The sequence below is a fragment of the Alligator sinensis genome, unplaced genomic scaffold (genome assembly GCF_000455745.1).
Source record: "Alligator sinensis unplaced genomic scaffold, ASM45574v1 scaffold188_1, whole genome shotgun sequence".
In the NCBI taxonomy this organism is placed as follows: domain Eukaryota; kingdom Metazoa; phylum Chordata; order Crocodylia; family Alligatoridae; genus Alligator; species Alligator sinensis.
This window is the reverse complement of record NW_005841903.1, coordinates 164985-184697: the sequence shown is the minus strand read 5'-3', so window position 1 is coordinate 184697 and position 19713 is coordinate 164985. Positions and strand designations below refer to the sequence as shown.

The following is a 19713-nucleotide window of genomic DNA, read 5'->3' as shown; positions in this document are numbered from 1 at the left end:
GTCATGCATCTGTTGATGCACGATAAAGTGCCATTGGCTTTTTTGATGGCTTCGTCACACTGCCGACTCATGTTCATCTTGGAGTCCACTAGGACTCCAAGATCCCTTTCCACTTTCGTGCCACCCAGCAGGTCATTCCCTAGGCTGTAGGTGTGCTGGACATTTTTCCTCCCTAGGTGCAGCACTTTGCATTTCTCCTTGTTGAACTGCATTCTGTTGTTTTCTGCCCACTTGTCCAGCCTGTCCAGATCTGCTTGCAGCTGTTCCCTACCCTCCGGTGTGTCCACATCTCCCCATAGCTTTGTGTCATCTGCAAACTTGGACAGAGTACATTTCACTCCCTCATCCAAGTCACTGATGAAGACATTAAAGAGTATCAGTCCAAGGACCGAGCCCTGCGGGACCCCACTGCCCACACCCTTCCAGGTCGAAGCTGACCCATCCACCATGACTCTCTGGGTACAACCCTCCAGCCAATTCGCCACCCACTGGACTGTGTAGTCATCCAAGTCACAGCCTCTTAACTTGTTCACCAGTATGGGGTGGGATACCGTATCGAAGGCCTTCCTGAAGTCTAAGTATACGACATCCACCCCTACTCCTGTGTCCAGGCGTTTCGTTACCTGGTCATAAAAAGAAACTAGATTGGTCAGGCACGATCTGCCTGCCATGAACCCGTGCTGGTTTCCCCTCATCATAATTTGTCCTGCCAGGCTCTCACAAATGTGAGCCTTGATAATTTTTTCAAAGACTTTGCCAAGGATGGAGGTGAGACTGACTGGTCTATAGTTGCCTGGGTCCTCCTTCCTCCCCTTCTTGAAAATGGGGACCACATTGGCCCTTTTCCAGTCCTCCGGGACTTGGCCCGTGCGCCACGAGCTTTCAAATATTCCTGCCACTGACTCTGCAATGATGTGTGTGAACTAACTTAGATATATACATAAAATGCAAACTGCTGTTTATATGGATTTGATTTTGTGCACTGAATTTTGTTGCAGGAAACCGTATTTTTTGTGGATGCTGAGCAGGCTTCTACAAATGTAATAGGATTGCTGTTCTGGTAGGTGATACTTGAGCTATCCTATTGTTGATAGTTTCCCCTGTCTTCCTCCCCTCCATAGAACAGAAAAAAGAATAAAATGGCTGCATGTCACTACTTTAAGGACAGAAACGTGCTAATTGAATTTACCTTTTCCACAACAAGAATAATTAAAAAAAGTGTCGTGGACAGTGTAATACTTTGTAAATTATGTATCTGTGGATTCTTTAAGGGAAGTGGTGGGTTGAGTTTGATCAGAGAATGTGCTTGACGGCATAATTTGGTTTTTAAATGGATGGATGTAACATTGATCAGCAGAATAAGGTTTTACAGGTTGAGTCATAAAATAAATTACTTACAGTATTTATTTTTAGATCTTCATTGTATCACAATGTACCTTGAGTATTTTGCTTTTTTCTTCTATCAAACATACTGTAATTTCAAAAGGAAGGAACAGAGGACAAGATCAGCAAACAGTTTTTATGAAGTGATGGAAAACCAATGCAAAAAAAACCCTGTTAGTGCACCTTTCTGTTTAACAAGTGAACCAGAAAAGTCAGGAAACTAAATTAAGCTTCGCACAGCAGCTGTATCTACAATATAGTCGTATGTTGCATCATATCTTTTTACAGCTCATACTACAATACATGTGTGTGCACGCATGTGCATATGCCCATGCATGTGGGTAAGTTTAAAATTGTTCTGATGTTGATTGGTACTAATCAACAAAGTAACTTTGACGTACAGTTAACTGAGTTGCAACCAGGAAATGAGCTGCTACAGGTCAGTCTCATCTTACGCAGGGGGGTTAGGTTCTAAAGTCAGCGCGTAAGGCAAAAATCGCGTATAGTCAAATCGCGTATTACCGTGCCAGCGGTGACTGCCTCTGCCTCCAAAACCTACCGCCACGGAGCCGTGCTTAGAGCTGTGTGGCTGACAGCAGCGGCGCAGCGTGGGGTGGTGGTGGGGATGGCTGCGTACCACCCGGCCACCACCACACTGCCAGCAGTGACTGCCTCTGCCTCCAAATCCTCCCACCGCTGCGGCGGCGCTGTGCCTAGAGCTGTGCGGCTGGCAGCAGCGGCGCAGCGCAGGGTTGTGGTGGGGATGGCTGCGTGCTGCCCGGCCCCCCCTGCCGCGGCCCCCCAGCGGCTGGCCGCACAGCTCTAGGGATGGCTCCATGGCTCCCGGATGGCTCCAGTGGCCTTCACAGCCATAATGGGCCTCCAGGTAAGCGGCAGTGCCGCATGCAAACTCAGGCCCCACCCCGCCCTGCTTCCCACCCCACATATAGTTGAATTTGCGTAAGTTAAATGCGCGTATGATGCGACTGACCTGTACTTTGCATGAGTGTATAACAAGATTAGTGTTAGATATAACATTGACTTAGATCAGCTATAGAGGATGATATGTCTCTCAACTGCTAAATAAAATGGATTCATTCTGTGCTGCCCATTGAGTTTTATACTTTAATATTTGAGGCAAGCAAACAGACATCTGCTTCAAGGAAAAGGAGTAGTTCTTTTCATGTCCTTTTTGTAAACTAGATGTTTTTCTGGAATTGTGCATGAGCGATGGCTCTTTCTGTTGCTTCAGCAAAGTCCTCCGTCGCACAGGCCTCGCCAAAGAGTTGGCAAATGAGCATGTGTTCCATAGTCTGCATTTCACCACACTTTCATGTAATGGCTATAGCAGAAACGTTCACAACATGGCCCCTGTCAGATTCCAACGAATCTGCAGATTCTGCTAAAACGTTGTCATCAACAATCTCAGAACGTGTATAAAGCTATTGCTTTAAGGAGACTATAAGAAGGGGTGTCAAACTTGTGTGGTCCTGAGGACTAGGTGAGTAGCATGGGATGCAGAGTCAACTCTGTGGACTAGATATGGTCCACAAATTTCTTCCTTACCCCTTCCGCTCCCTAGCCAGATCCAGCTCACCCCTGTCCACTCCAGTGGATCTGAGACTCTGCCGCATGTGATGGCATGCAGGGCCAGTCTGAGATTGGCACCATGTGGTGCTAGCTCCAGCCAGTTGTGGGCCAGCAGGAGAAAGCTGGGCACCCCCAGTGCTTGGGTACTACTGCCACAGGAATGAGCCACAGTGCTAGACTTCCTTTGATGGTGCTGCTGGGGCTCCAGCCCTATACCTTTCACCTGGGTGTCTCTAGTGGGTTATGGAATAGAGAAAATCCCACACAATTTACTGATTCGTTTTGATGCACTGGCTGGGGGAGTAGTTAGCTGATTGCATGATTTCACAATGATTACACACTTAATTTATACAACACAATTTTATTTTAAAACTCTTTGCTACGTATATAACACTGCTTAGCTTTAAGAAACACCACAAACATTAAAAACACAATAATTACATATATCAGAAACAATGCTCCGAATGCACTTCCTTCCCAAACAATGCTATAAGAATTAGTGTTACAAAAACAACTACAATTACAACTAAAAGTTAAATTTGAATCAATACTATTATTTTTCATAATATACTTACAGTCCTAGAATTCCGAGAAGCCAAATACCAAAATATAGTTTCATTCCTCAGTAGTACGATTTAATGGGTTGGCCTCAGTAGTACGGTTCAATAAGCTGGCCTCAGCAATACGATTCAATAGGCTGGCCTCAGCAGTGATAGGACTAAGTCCCCTTCCTTCAGTCCCTTTCAGGTGCTCCGCGGCTTCAGCGTGAACTAAGAGATTCGTGTTCATGGAGAGGTTGGATTAGGTGATCAATCTAATCCGAGCTTACGCTTGCGAGTCTTCCTTCGTTGTTCTGCAAGTGAAGTCACCTCCAAATTGGGACAGTAAGTTACAGGTTTTTATTGAGTGAGCTGCCGTCAGTGGGCTCCTCCTACTCAACTTATCATAACTCCCAAATTTGGGCTCGGATCTTACTCAACAGAAATTACCTTTGTTGAGCATTTTGGGGAGACTTCTTCCATATCACTGTAAATACCCTTTTCTTAGCAATTTGGTTAAAAGGCCTTAGGCTTTGATGTCTCGGAATTCAGGATTTTTGCTTTCTTTGTAAAAGACTTCTAAAGATACACTTAAAGCCTTAATTTAAATTGAAGTCAAGACATTTTGCACGTAGCCTCAAAACAATGAGCTAGATAAGGAGATAAATCCTATCTTCTTCCTGAAACTAGCTAATGGGCAACCTTTACAAACATTCAAACTATTTCATTCAATATGACACTGGGTACTTGTCAGCCATGGACACCCAGGAGCACTGCAGGAAGAAGCCCAGTATTGAGAGTGCTTGGCTGCTGCTGTGGGTACAAGCCACGGCCAGTTTCCAGAACTGGAGCTCTTGCGCGGGCTCTTGACACTTGCCACAGGAAGATTTCCACCTCCCACCCCCACCCAATCCAGCCAGAGTCAAGGCAAAGTCTGTGGATGGTGCAAACCTACCCTGCCTTCTACTTGACTTCAGGCTAACTATATTGCTCTGGGATGGTTCAGTCAGGAATGATCCTGCCTTGAGCAGGGTGCCTGGATTCGGTGACCTTGTGAGATCCCTTCCAGCTCTATTTTACTGTGATCCTGCATCCAGCATTCATTTTTTTTTCTTTCAAAACTAATTTAGCACCTCCCTGTAAGCAACCTCATGCCTTGAAATCACACTGACATTTCCATGTGACTGCTTACGAGGTTGGTTTGTTTATTTTAAGGTCACTTACCCCCATGTTAATCTGTACATGGATTAGAGTAAATTGTGAAGTATAAACTAATACATAAATTTTAGGACAGGACATGAAAGAATTGCACACAGGACCATTTCAGTTAGATTATTGGCATATTCTATAGTTTTCCCCATTCAACTAATCTTATTCTGCATTTAAATAAAGGTAGCAAGCTATTTGTCTCTTAGAAAAGTCATGCATTCAGAAGTATTTCACTGCTTACTGTGTCTGAAACCTAAATGCCTGGAGCTAGGAAATAGAAAGTTAGGATTATTTTTTTCCCTGTACTAATTTAATGAGCAAATAGATTGCTATGTTGCAGTGTCATGCGATTTATAAGTGATGATGTAGTTTTTCTCCATGCGTGTCTCGCTGTAAGGGTACTAGTTGGATTTGTGGCAAAAATAAGCCAAATTGTTGTCTTTAATTGTTCCCTTCTAATTTGATTTTTTTGGGTTAATCCTGACAAGGGTCCCCTTGTTTTGATTTCCCTCCCTTTTGTGTTGTACTAGGCTAGTAATTGTGCATTTTTTCCCCCTGCACTTGTGGATTATGCTTTCAGTCAAAGAACTAGGCAAAACAATTACAACCACACGGTACTGCTCTCTCCTATCTTGGCAATAGGACGAAGAGGAGGTGGGGATGGCGGCAGAAGGGGGGGCAGGGGGGTGCAGTACTTTTTTCCCTGCTGTTTTTAAATACGTAACTTTACACAAAGTGAAAACACTTGGTAAACTTTGCTGTTTTTTTGGAAGATTAGCTAATGCAAGTTGCAGAGGAAAGACTTATTTTATACTGTGTGGAGAAATGTCATGGGTAGTGATCTGTCTCCAGAAGGATAGTAGTAGAAATACTTGGAATAAAGGTGATTAAAATTGGTGCTGCAGTGGTTGTGTTTAGTCTGTTGCAAGCTCTGCTAAAGTCTCTGCTAAAGGACTCCCATATGCATAAGTGAAAGCTGGATAGGACTGTTATTTACTGATGTGGTTAACTATTATTGGTGGGCAAAAAGTCAGGATTTCTTCTACTTATGTGCAGGAACTTTGTCTTAAAAAGAAAAGGCTGACTAGAAATCAGGGTCTTCTGGGATCCTAAGTGCATGGGCAACAGATCTCAATGTAAATAGTTGTTGCTTAGATTCTCAGGGTGGGTGAAGGAATACTCTTCAGGCAAAACAGTAGGACTGTGCAAAATGGCTGTGTTTCAATTCCATTTGATTAGGCCGTTTCAGAGGACAGTGATGTGTTTTGGATCACTATCCTGTTTTTGTTTTGGCTGAATCTCCTCTGAATCTGTTTCGAACAGGCTGCAAGGGAAGCTTCACACAGCCCTACCCAGCTAGGTGGGGCTTGGGTCCCCAGCGGGGAGCAGGACAGGGCTGTGGGTAGCTCATCTGGGGTAAGGGGTGGGCCGCTGCCCTCCCTGCAGGCAAGGAGATCCCCACACACATCTCTGATCCCTGTTATGCTGGGTCATGGGGCAAGGAAGCAGCACAGAGTGGCAAGCAAGCTAGCCTGCTGGTCCCTCCTGCACAACTCGGCTCTCCAGGCAGCAGAGATACGTGCCAGAGGTCTCCTTGCTGCCACTGCCCACCTCGCACTGTCCCGGCAACGTGGGGCTGCGTGGGACAGGCAGCAGAGGTGAGGAGACCCTGGGACAGATCTCTGCTCTCTGCGGACCAGCACTGCCGTGCTGCACAGACTGGTTCCGCAGGGAGTACAGATCCGCACCAGGGTCTTCTCGCCACCCCTGCCCGCCCAGTGTGTGGCAGGGTAGCAACGTACATCTGTTTCCTTGCAAACCCGGCTCCGAAATGCTAGAGTTTTCCGAAACGTTTCCGAAACGTTGTGGATGGCTCGTTTCATTTTCGAGATGTTTCTGAGCCTTCTGTTCAGATTTCGATTTCACTGTTTCGGGCACAGAAACACCTCCGAAACAAAATGGCTGCCAAAATTTCACACAGCCCTACAAAACAGCAGTGTACAGGCAATGTAGGAAGCTTTTGGAGAATATTGGAGACAACTTCCTGGTGCAAGTGTTGGAGAGACCAACTAAGGGCCATGCTTTTCTTGACCTGTTGCTCAAAATCAGGGAAGAATTAATGGGAAATGTAGAAGTGGGTGGCAACTTGGTCAGCAGTGATCACAAGATGATCAAAGTCGGGATCCTGAAGAAAGGAATAAAGAAGAGCAGCGGACTATGGACCCTGGACTTCAGAAAAGCAGACTTGGACTCTCTCGGGTAACTGATGGCCAGCATCCCCTGGGAGGCCAGTCTGAGGGGGAAAGGAGTCCAGGAGAGCTGGTTGTATATTAAAGAAACCTTACTGAGGGCACAGGAACAAACCATCCTCAAGTGCAGGAAGAATGGCAAATATGGGAGAAAACCAGCTTGGCTTATCAGAGAACTCTTCAGTGAGCTTAACCCAAAAAGGAAGTTTACAAGAAGTGGAAGCTCTGACAGATGACTAGGGAGGAGTATAAGAATATTGCTTGGGCATGCAGGGATGCAGTCAGGAAGGCCGAAGTGCAATTGGAGTTGTAGCAAGCAAGGGATGTGAAGGGTTTCTACAAGTCTGTCAGTAAGAAGAGGAGGATCAGGGAAGGTGCATGTCCTTGACTAAATGGGAGAAGCAACTTGGTGATTGATGATGCAGGAAACCTGAAGTACTCAATGGCTTTTTTTACCTCTGTCTTCACAGGCAAGGTCAGCTCCCAGACTACTGCGCTGGGCAGCGTACTTTGGGGAGAAGATGAGCAGCCAGCAGTGGTGAAAGAACAGGTTAGAGACTATTTTAGAAAAGCTGGACATGTATAAGGCCATGGGGTTTGGATGCAATGCATCTGAGGGTGCTGAGGGAGTTGGCTGGTGTGATTGTAGAGTTGCTGGCCATTATCTTTGAAAACTCATGATGACTGGGGGAATGGCAAGTATGCTGCCCATCTTTAAGAAAGGGCAGAAGGAAGCTCCAAGGAAGTATAGACTAGTCAGCCTTAACTCAGTCCCTGGAAAAATCATGGAGCAGGAATCCATTTCTAAGTACTTGGAAGAGAAGACAGTGATCCTAGGTTTCCCTGATTTTAAAAAATAACAAATTCTCTCATTTGAAAAAAATCATAAATTCTCTGGTAAACCCCCCCAAAATCCATTATTAAAATTAAAAGCCCCCCACAGCCCTAATGGTGCCCCTCACTTCCCCCCAGCCCTGCTGGTTTCCTCCCCCCCCTCCCCCAAGCTGGGCTGGGTTGGGGGTTTCCTGCCTTTCTTGCAATCAGCTCTTGTACTCTACCCACCTGCAAGAGGTCTTGGCAAAACCAGGATATCTCTGCTAAAAGGCCTAAATCTGTGTTTTCTTTGATAAAAATGGGAAACCCGTGGTTTTCTCTGTTTTTCCATTGGAAGTGGGGAAAACCCAGCTCCCTAGTGATCAGGAATAATCAACATGGATTTGCCAAGGGCAAGTGATGCCTGACCAACCCAACTGCCTACTGTGATGTGGTGACTGGTCCTGTGGATGTAGGGAGAGCAGGTGGATGTGGTATACCTTGAGTTCAGAAAGGCTTTTGAAATGGTCTCCTACAGCATTGTTGCAAGCAAACTAAGAAAGTATGGGTTGGATGAATGGACTGTAAGGTGGATAGAAAGCTGGCTGGATCTTTGGGCTCAGTGGGTAGAGATAAATAGTAGGGCTATGCGAAACAGCATTGTTTCAGTTCGACTTCCGTTTTGATGATTCGATGGGGCGGCTCCAGGGGCAGATCAGCTGCTCCAGGTGGGGGCCTGGGCTAGATCAGCGGGTGCGGGGATGCTCCCCCACCCGTGGATCGGGGTGGGTTCCTGCACCAACAGATCTGCCCCACTTGCTACCAGAGCCAGCCAGGTGGTAGCCTGGGACAGATCAGCTGGTGAACAGGCCCATCCAACTTCTAATTAAGTACAGTTGATAAACAAACTACCTTAGCCTAGGTTGTGGTCTGAGAGGGGAATAAATTCAGGATTTGACCCTGGTTGAAGTCATGTCAGGCCTCATCCTAGGGACACTTATACTATGATAATACGGACAACAAAAACTTAAAATATGGTAAATGGGTGAGAGAGATGGTAAAAACCCTTGAAAAAGCATGTAGCATCACATACTGGAGTATGAAAACACGAAATTGAGTATTTTCCCCTTTTAATTTAGTATAAAATGTCAATGCGTCTTTTGGGAAATGCAAATTGTACTTGTACATTTTTAAGTATGTGATTGGCCTGCACTTGGCAGCTTATGCTATTGTCATAGTTAATTTTGAGGCATTTGTGAGAGAGAAACGCTTGAATTATTTTTGTTTTTGGAGTCCTTTGAAAGATGAGGTAAAACCACAAAATGTTGTGCAATTTCAGGGAAGTGTGAAAAACTTTTCATTGCTCCTATGACTGATCTGTTTTCTTCATAGAATCCTTGTTTTGCTAAGCATCTATTATTTTCCACTCCATTTAAAACCAAAGAAATTAATAGGTATGATTTTTCACTACTTTGTCTGCTACATTAATTCTCTTGTACATAGTCTGAAAAAAGACTTTTTCATAAGGTTCAGAGCTTTGAAAATGCTGTTGTGAATCTTTTGTGGTCTGTAGAGTTTGCAGAGCTTTCAGTTGAAAACTAATTAATAATGTTCTTTAGCACTCTTCTTGTTGGCCAGCAGCATCTTTGTTTCTACTGCATGGTGGTCCATCACTAGAGCAAAATCAATAGATTTTTTTTTTCCTTTAAAAATCCGTACAGTGTTTATGGAAGAAGCTAGGTTGATATCTCTGGGAGCAAAAGTGCTTTATAACAAAGTCTGTTAAATAACACCTAAGCCTGACTTCTTCATGTTGTCGTTGAGGCTTACAGAATTTGTTTTGATTTATTATTGTTGTTTTTTTTAGGGATGGGAACAGGGTAAATAATATGACTGTGACAAATACAGTGTAGAACCTGCACCTGCTTAATGAAGCAGTGTGAGCTTTTAAGGAGCATAAACACCTTGGGGTTAGATGCAGGGCATAGCTGATTAACTTTCTTGCCTCCATTGCCAGGGTCTACCCTGCTTTGTCAGCCTTCCAGTTATTCTTCTCTCTATGCCTTGCAGCTGCATGGGAGAGGAGTCCCTTTAGCACAGGGGTGGGCAATTACTTCAGCTGGAGGGCTGCTTAATGAGTTCTGGTGAACTGTTGAGGGCTACAAGGGTAGCCCCACCCCTTGACCAGTGCCCTGTCCCCTGGCTGCCATCTTGGGATCAGAAGTCCCACACCTGACCTTTGCCATCAGAATTCCCTCCCCTTGCCTCCAGGCGTTCATGCATCAGTGGGAGCTGCCTCCTCCTCCCCCCCCCCCCCCCCCCCGGGACAAGCTGCAGCTCTGTCCTGTGCCCCACTTCCAGCTCCTACTTGGGCCAGCCCCCAGGGAGCCATGCGACCGGTCCTGCCTGGTGCGCAAGACAGGGGAAGTGGGGGCACTCACCTGTCCCCTTCTTCCATGGGGCAGGGACCCCTAAGCCCCTAGAACAGTGCAGCCCTGTCAGCGAGCCCTTCTGTGCGTGCATGCAGTTTAAAAAGGGCCCGCCAACAGCTTAGCTGCAGTTTGTCCTGGCTCCAGAGCAAGACGCACAGGTGGGGGCCCATGGCGGGGAGGGAGGGAGCCCAAACCCAGACAAATGCAGGGCAGCTGAGTCTGAGCTGGGGAGGGATGCTGGCCACCCCTCCCCCCCCGACTCCTACTTTGCCCAGCCCCCAAGGAGCCATGCGACCGGAGCCTCACAAGCAGGCACGCTTGTCTGCAGGGCATGTGAGTTAGCATGGGAGTTTGCACAGGAGGGTGAGCAGGAGGGCCCGAGGCCCTGCTAATGCACCCCAGGGTAGGTAGCCACAGTTAGCCAGACTACCACCAGCAAAATGCGGATGGGCACACACCACACCCTGAGGGGTCTGCGCTTCCCCCCTCCCCCTGGGCACCTCAGAGGCCTCCACCCAGATGGAGCCCGTGGTTCCAGGCTCCACGCAGACGGGGCCCCTGACTCTCGGCTGTGGAGGCTGCCTGACATTTTTTCAGGCTGTCAGGTCCAGGAGCTTGGCCACCTCCCCTTGTGAGGTCTGCTTCCTTTTGGGGCCTCTGGTGTGCCAGCTGGAGGAGCTCCAGGCCACGGTCCAGAGACTATGTGCCATCAGGGATGGTGAGTGGGAGATCAACTCCTACTACCAAGCCCTTCACCCCCTGGAAGTGGAGGGTAGACCAAGGTCACCTTCCAGGACAAGGGAGGACTCGGGGACCTCCCTGTCCAGCCAAGGGGTTGGACCAAGGTGGTCAAAGGCCCCAAGGCCTGCCACACCAAGGTCCCCGCCCCACTGGAGCTTTGCAGCAGGTTGTCACAACCCAATTAAATTGTGCCCATGCCACTGAGCAAGAGATACCATTCAAATCATCCTCATTTTGACAAGGGTTAAAAGACATCCCTGCCAAAAATTCCTTGAAACAAAACGCGGCCAGAGTACTGTAGATAATTGGTCAGCTGAAATAAAATGCTAGGGGAAACTATATATAATTGGTCAAAAAATAAGCGTAAGCTCCTCACACGTAGCACACACGTAACAGGTAGAGAAACCTAACCCACTACCTTGTAACTTGAGGAGACAAAGAGCTGCTGCTTGCCAAAAAATTAAAGATTCCACATAACAGCCCATCATTGGGTGTCTATGTCAAACACCTCTGCCTATAAATAGTTTAATGGTTTCTGCCCAAGTCGGAGAACTCTGGGGATCTCACAGGGAACACCTGTGCTTGTCACCAGAGAGTTGGGGACTTGATCAATCCCCAATCAATCACCCCGTCAGCATAAAATATTGATGTAGAAAGTCTTGCAAGCCCGACCGTTCATTCCGGCGCCACGTCTGTCATTATCCCGTTGTAACCTGACTGCGTGCGTGTATTCAACTCTGTAACCGAAGCTATATGCATGTACTCAACTCTGTAACCGAGGCTGTAACGGAACAAAGGCTCACCTGCGTCATCATCACTATCTAGGCGACGTAAGTAAACAAACTCCTGTAACCTACACGTGTTTGTGCCTGGTTAATTCCACTCCATCCATCAATTACCCGCTTGCCGAGCTCTAAATCTAAACACTCCGGTGTGAGTCAGACAGCTGCCGGCGGCTGCTCTGATTCATGACACGGGTATGAACCTCTTGCAGCCCCAGTAGAGCCTGCTAAGCTGCCAGCTCCGGTAGACAGCACAGGCTCAACTATAGCTACCGCCCCTGCTCTCCCTGAGACAGAATGCAAAGTGTTTGTCATGGGAGACTCCATCCTGAGGGGGCTGAGGGGGCAATCTGCTGCCCTGACCCCTTATCCCAGGAAGTCTGCTGCTTTCTGGGAGCCCTTATCCGGGACATTGTGGAGAAGATCCCTAAACTCCTCCAGCCCACTGACCACTACCCTATGTTTCTTATTCATGTGGGCACAAATGACACAGCTCGGAGTGCTCCCAGCCGGGTCATAAAGTGCTACAGGGATTTGGGAGCAGGGCTAAATGTGTTGGTGGCGCAGGTGGTGTTTTCTTCGATCCTCCCAGTCTCGGGCTACAGGCTAAGGAGGGAGAGCAGGATTCAGGTAGTAGCTGCAGCGCTGGTGTCATCGGGAAGGCTTCGTCTTCCATGACCACAGTCCGCTCTTTGGTGAGAGAGGCAGCGAGCTGCTGGGAAGGGGCGGGCTCCACCTTTCTCTGCTGGGGAGGAGGCTCTTCTCAGCCAGACTGGCTGACCTGCTGCACCGGACTTAAAACTAAGCCCATCAGGTGATGGGGGGACTACTGCCACTGCTGGCCTGCTGAGCAACCCTTGCAAAGCCAGCAGGTCAAGGCACTTAAGGGAGCCCACCCCTGCCTCAGCTGTGGTCTTAGAAAAGATTATCAAAGAGGCCATTCTTAACAGACTGGCTGATGGCAGCATCTTGAGGGATAGTCAACCCGGGTTTGTTGTGGGTAGGTCTTGCTTGACCAATCTTATTTCATTTTACGACCAAGTGACCTGTCACCTGGACAAGGGAGAAGAGATTGAAGGCTTTTTTAAGGTCAAGATATACAACGTCAGTCTGGTGTCTCATGATCACCTCTTGGCAAAATTGGCTCGCTGTGGCCTCGGCTTCACCATGATTCGCTGGCTGGGGAATTGGCTCTGTGCTCGGACCCAGAGGGTGGCGGTTGACAGAAGTCAATCGTTGTGGTGCCCTGTGACCAGTGGGGTCCCTCAAGGCTCTGTCCTTGAGACAACACTATTCAACATCTTCATTAATTATCTGGACATTGATATCAGAAGCAGACTGGCCAAGTTTGCTGATGACACCAAACTCTGGGGTAAAGTGTCCACACCTGAGGATAGGAGAGATCCAGGCTGACCTTTGACAGGCTCAGGAAATGGGCGGACGAGAACCTGATGGTGTTTAACACTGAAAAGTGCAAGGTTCTCCACCTTGGGAAGAAAAACCAGCAGCATGCTTATAGGCTCGGCAGTGCTACGCTGGCTAGCACTATGGACGAAAAGGACTTGGGGGTCATGATTGTGATCACAAGATGAACATGAGCCTTCAATGTGATGCTGCTGCTAATAAAGTGAGCAAAACGCTGGCTTGCATCCATAGATGCTTCTGAAGCAAATCCCAGGACGCCATTCTCCCCTTGTACTCGGCCTTGGTGAGGCCACAGCTGGAGTACTGCATCCAGTTTTGGGCTCCACAATTCAAAAAGGATGTGGAGAAGCTTGAGAGAGTCCGAAGGAGAGCCATGCGCATGATCAGAGGTCAGGAAAACAGACCTGATGATTAGAGGCTGAGAGCTATGGGACTCTTCAGCCTGGAAAAGCTCAGGGGTGATCTGATGGCTGCTTATAAGTTTATCAGGGGTGGTCACCAGGATCTGGGGGAGTGTCTGTTCACCAGAGCACCCCAAGGGATGACAAGGTTAAACAGTCACAAACTCCCCCATGACCATTTCAGGCTGGACATAAGGAAGAACTTCTTTACAGTCCGAGCCCCCAAGGTTGAGGTGGTTCAAGCACCTACTTCGAACATCTTCAAGAGAAATTTGGATTTCTATCTTCCGAGGTCCCTTCCAGCCCTAATGTCTATGAAATCTATGAACCTCGCTCCAGTTGGGCAGCACCTGCCCCAGCCCCACTCCCCCTCTCATCATGGGGGGCCTTGATTGCCCTGCCCCAAGCCCCTTCCCTTCCAACACAACAGATTTACCAGCTGGACAGCTCTCCAGGCTGCCAAACTGCACATGGGAAATCGGATTGGTATCGGCCAATATGCATCCTTAGAAACTGACTCCAGGTATCGGCCCCCAAGATCTCTATCAGTGCACCCCTAATTGTTACTTTTATTAATAACTAGCCAAAGTACCCGGCTTAGCATGGGTTGTAGTAATCAAATTTTAATGTTTTATTGCTGTGTAGGAGTCTCAGTTGCTCTGGATGCAGCCATTGCTGCTCTGTTTGTTTCTCATCTTGCAACTTGCTGCTCTGGAGTTTCAGCTGCTCTGGCTGCAGCTTTTGCAAGTGGATTTTTGGCAAGTTTTGCTGCTTGTTTATTGCCTTACAGGGAATGCCTCCCACAACCCCCTGATTAGTCCCTGAGAAGGCCCAGTATCGTTTTCCTTAAGCCCTCACTCCACCTGTGGGTGCTCTCAGGTCCTGTTAACCAGTTCTAACCAGCCCTTAGGGCAGGGGTAGGCACTATTTTTTGGCCAGAGTGCCAAAAAACCCACAATGTGTACTTTGGAAGGTGCTGGAGTGCCGACGTGCCAGAGTCCGGAGCAGCTTTTTGTAGCCTCCCAGGTGCAGCCGGCCCACAGAGCCCTGGTCTGCTTGTAGCAGGACTTGCAGCCTCCCAGCTGCCTGCTGGGAGCAACCTGGGCTCTATGGCTGCTGGCAGCAGCTGCTTAGAGCCCAGGCTGGTGGTGGTGCGCCAAGCAAAATGGCCTTGCGTTCTATGCTCGGTGCACGTGCTGGGGGTTGCTGACCCCTGCCTTGGGAGAATACTCTTAAATGCAGAGCCTTGTCTAGCTGTACCAGTTGACCTTGGCCAGGAGCTTTGAGCTTTGCTAAAGAATGTTTTGCACATGCAAATTTATTCTGCTTCCTGGGGCTGACCTGTCACAGTATAGATAAAAAAAAAAAATCGGTGAAACTTTTTAAAGCCAAATAAAAAAAAAAAAAATAGCACCCAGGGGCACACCCCCAGGGTCCCCTTAGCAAGCATGCAAAGTTTCAGGTCTCTAGGTATCATGGTCTTGGAGCTATGGTATGCACATGCACACACCCCTTTATTCATATAGAAGCTTTTTTTGTTTGGTGTTATTTTTGGTTTAGCTATTAGAATCCAATTTTCCTGTCTGATTCGTGTGTTTTATAGCTCACTGGGTTTTAAACCTGGAGCCCTGATTAAGGACAATTGACCCAAATTTAGTATCGTTCAAGCTTAGTAAATGACTCTTCTCTTAACATATCTCCAGTAGGAAATATGGAAGAGGTTTGTGTTTCAGAGAGAAAAAAGCTGGCTTCTGTGCGGGCCGGGAGCGGTCCGAGGCCCTCGGGGGTTTTTTCACGCGGCGGGCTGTGGCCAGCAGCCCAGACACGCCGGGTCGGGGAAGGCAGGCGTCATGCTAGAATTAGGCACAGACGCTTAGTGGTTGATTTAAGATTATTTTACTTACACCGAAGATGGTCACGGTGCAGGCAGGAAAACTTGCTTAAGTTGCAGTTACAAAACAAAACAAAACAAAACTTGAACCTGCAGAACATGAGGGTATGTCGCAATGGGGTTTCGGGGACGGGAAGATGAACAAAAACCTTGAGGGTACGTCGCAATGGGGTTTCGGCGACGGGAAGATAAACCTGCAGGACTCGAACCCGGGTAGAGCTCTGGATTCACGCGGACGAAGTGAGCTAGGCTCCGTGGAACTTGCGCGCAGGGAAGGGTACGTTGAGGGATCAGGCGACGATGGGGAGAGGAGAGAGGTTGATCAGACCCCTATAGCCTTCTTGAGATGCACGCTGGGTCCGATAGGCTCCGCAGCGCTTAGAGATCTTCATGAGACGTGAAGTTCTCCTCCTCCTGATAGTCGTGGAGCCCTCCAACTTGGGCGGAAACCGCTCGAGCCTCTTATACGGCTAGCAAGCCAATCGCTTGCCGCCATGTGGGAATAATTTAGAACTGGCCAATAGTGGGGCACAAATTTGAATACAAATGGCGGGAACTCCTTGCAGCGTGCACTTCCTTTCTGCAGCTAAGAAATGCACCCTGCAAAGAAAGCTAAGAGTGACGGGGAAATAATTCAGCAGTGCCGAAGCGCACACAAACAAAAATCACACCCTTGGGTTGTGACAGCTTCATCAAAAAATTATACAGTATATAGCTGTGTGATCATTTGGTTCAACTGTACAGCCAATGTGAGCTCACTTCTCCAAAAGCTATAACTGAATTTCTGTTGCTGTTATTGCTGGCTTTTTTGGGGATGTTAAGTTTAAAGGTTCAATCAGAAAAGAGACTACTAGTGTGGTGTTTTGTTTTGTTTTTTTTCATTCTTGTAGTGAAAATAGCACTGTTAGAAATAGATGTTTGCAGTAGTTATGTTCCTTCCTTATCTACAGTGATGGCTTCAACTTAGAAGTGCATTTCTCTGTATTCTCTAGTAGAAAGAAGTCAGATGCAATAGTATATTTTCCTTGAGATTTGCATGCTGTCTGTATTTTCTTCTTGTGATCTTATGCGCATAGACCAGTAAATGTAGTTGGCCTAATAGAAGTGTGAACTCACTTGAACAGTCTGATCCAAAACCAGTACTGTTAAGGAGGACACTCCATTGGTGTTTAATGGGAATATTTCCACTTAAAATCCTAACGTGTATTAATGTCCTGAATCCTAGTATTTTGTAACATTTGAATTAACAGTTTGTATAATGAAGTTTACTTTGGTAGCCTTTTAGAAACTACGTATCAAATGGAAATCTGATGGGAGCAGGAACAAGGCTTTCATAAAGTGGGGAAAAAAGCTGTAGATGAGTAAGCTTCTTTTAGTGGTACATTTAGTGGTACATAAGCTTCTTTTAGTGGTACAACTTATGAAGTTGAAGGGAGTGAGTCAGAAAACATCTGGAGGTTATGACTATGATCCCAGTTGAGTTTTTTTCTAACGTTCAAGTAGTTTTGGTAAAAACATAATTAAATCTTAGGATAAGGTAAGGTAATGTTGAAAAGATGCTACTCTTTGTACATGGATTGCCAAAGGAAACAGTATTAAAAAGTGGAATGTAAAGATTGTGGTGTAAGATCCTAGGGTATGAAAATGAGCCAGAAACATGTTGAAAAAATACTGAAGTCTTCCAAAGGGACCTGGTTTATGTGGATTATGAAAGTTTATCCCATGAGAATTTATGCATATACATTACTTTAGGACTGAGAAGTTTAGTCGTTTTGAACAGATTATTCCCAGCACCCTTTTTTTTCCAGTTACTTATGCTATTCCTAGCTTTATACAATTAAAAAATAAACCTGGTACTTCAATGTTCAGGCACACTGGCTGAATAATCATAATCTGATGTTGAGGGAATATGGAACATCAGTCCCCCTGCCTAGCAGCTGCCTTCTCTTTACCCATTAGCCTGAAGCTTATGTGTAGTGTTGCCCTGTGGGGTCAGGCCAACTCTCAGGATCTCAATATTGCACTGTTAGATGGGAGGGTGTGACACAATTGCACATGTACAGACACACAAATCAATTGTTTGTGTGTGTGTGTACACACTCACTCTCTCTCTCTCTCTCCCCCCCCCCCCTCCCCCTCCCAGCTCAGGCGCATGCATACCCATCACCAATTCAAGCACATACACACTACACACACCAAAAATTAGACATCAGTCACTTGTCAATACCCACACACTCTACACATACACCGATCACTAATTTGTGTATCATGCACACTATGACATATGTATATTCACCAGTTTACACACAAACCACCTACCTACACGCAGGTGAATTCCCAACTTGGATGGTATGTGTTTGGGGTACTTGGAATACCTGGGGGAAGGTTAAGGTGAGAGAGAAAGTATAAGGAGTGAAAGTTGCTGGAACTGGGATTAGAACTGGTAGATTAGAGAGGAACTTGGTTGAGGAACTGAAGCTTGGGGTTACTTAAGGTCAAGTGACCCCAGGGTTACTCAAGGTCACTGGTACCAGGGGAAAAAGCCCAGTGGCAAGGAGGAGACAGCCGGGAAAGAGAGAGGCAGAAGGCTGGGAGATTGGGGCTAGAAACTGAGGCTGAAAGCTGGGAGCTTGTGGGGCAGATCAGTGGTGGCAAGGAGGAAGCAGTCAGGAAACGGACAAACCCAACTCAGGGTCACACTGGTAGCAGGAGAAAGAGACTCAGTAGAAGGGTTGGAGTCCAGGTAGGGAAGAGAAACAGAGTCCAAGTCCTTGGTTGAGGAGGGGGTGGAGGTGATAGCTACCTATCCAGGCTGGAAAAGGGTCCTTGTCCAGCAGGTGTTGTCCGGAGTGGGGTCACTGGAAGGGCCTCTGGGTGGATAGGTGGTGTGGCATGGTGCTGGTCCAGATGGAGAGGGTGTCCCAAGGAGTCAGTCTTCGCTACCCCTTTTATGGGGCGGGCTACCTCTGATCTCCGATGGGGCGGGCATGTCCAGGCAATGCCTGTCCTGTTTCAGAGGGTTTCAGGTGTTCTTACTGAGCATGTGCAGCCTTGGCACAAGGCCTCATCTTTTATTTCTTGAATGCTGAGGGTGGTTCCAATGGCTGGGTCGTTGGTCCGGGTATTGGTGTTGATGGTTCGGTCATTCAGAGGGAGCTATTTTTAGACCTACTGCCACTCTCTCTCAAGCACCTGCATTCAACCCCATTCATTCAGGAACCCAGTTACATAGGAGAGGTAGGTGTGAGGCATAGGTTACAACATACTTACCCAACAGGGCATGGGGACAAGATGGAGACTTGAGATACAAAATGGAAACTTGACATAACTCATGCTAACTTACATATGTAGGCCTAAATCATATAGTACCAGTAAAACAGTAATATAGAACAGTACAAATCAATATAAACATAATAATTGTACAATATAAAGAAGGCGAAAAAACAAAACAAACACAACTTGGTACCAGAATAAAATGCTGAAGCTTATCCTATGTCTTAGCTCACTTATACTTATCCATAGGGAATAGAGAGGGACAGAAAAAATCAGAAATAGTTGGGGAAGGGAATGCATTTTAAAATGAAAAAATGGGTTTTGCTACAGTAGGGCCCTACTGAATTCCTAGTGGAAGTGGAGTGCTCCTTTTAGTGTTTCAGGTTCACCCATGTGCCCCCTTGTTGCTGATTGGCAGGGAAGCGAAAACCGCAGTATTACTTATGGTACCATTTTTGCCTCCCTGCTGCTGATGGGCCAGCAGGACTCCCCTGGGATAACAAGAAATAACGGCCACAAGTTGTTGGAGAGTAGGCTTAGATTAGACGTCCGTAAGAACTACTTCACAGTTAGGGCGGCTAGGATCTGGAACCAACTTCCAAGGGAAGTGGAGCTGGCTCCTACCCTGGGGGTCTTTAAGAAGTGGCTCGATGCCTACCTGGCTGGGGTCATTTGAGCCCAGTTTTCTTCCTGCCCTGGCAGGGGGACGGACCTGAAGATCTACAAGGTCCCTTCCGACCCTACTTCTATGATTGCTTTTATGAACGTGCAGCTTATTTAATATTTCACTGTGTAATTTGTTGAAGGCACTTACTTCCTTGAAGACTTTGTCAGGCCCAGTTATCTGTATTATGTTGCATCTTTTTCTGTACATATTTCATAATAAGTTATTGAGTAATTCTGGTTGTGTTTAAAAATAATCTCTTGGTTTAGATGGATCAAAGGCACCAACTATGCCACTGATTTTAGGCTCAGTAATCTTATG

The 19713-nt window shown here is 47.0% G+C and overlaps 1 protein-coding gene across 7 annotated transcripts in view; it reads left to right on the top strand.

Moving 5' to 3' along the window:
* The window catches only part of CSGALNACT2 (chondroitin sulfate N-acetylgalactosaminyltransferase 2), a 56674-nt gene that overhangs the window by 6052 nt on the left and 30909 nt on the right, over window positions 1-19713 (top strand). For 2 of the 7 annotated variants that reach the window (XR_003092795.1, XM_006018473.3), the window contains exon 1: window positions 7467-7520. The exons of 1 other annotated variant lie outside the window; for it this stretch is intronic. The gene's annotated coding sequence lies outside the window, so the exon portion shown is untranslated. Of the gene's footprint in view, window positions 1-849; window positions 1061-7466; window positions 7521-19713 lie in introns of those variants that run through there. 4 more of the 7 variants (XM_025197709.1, XM_025197711.1, XM_025197710.1 and 1 more) reach the window with 4 other exon arrangements.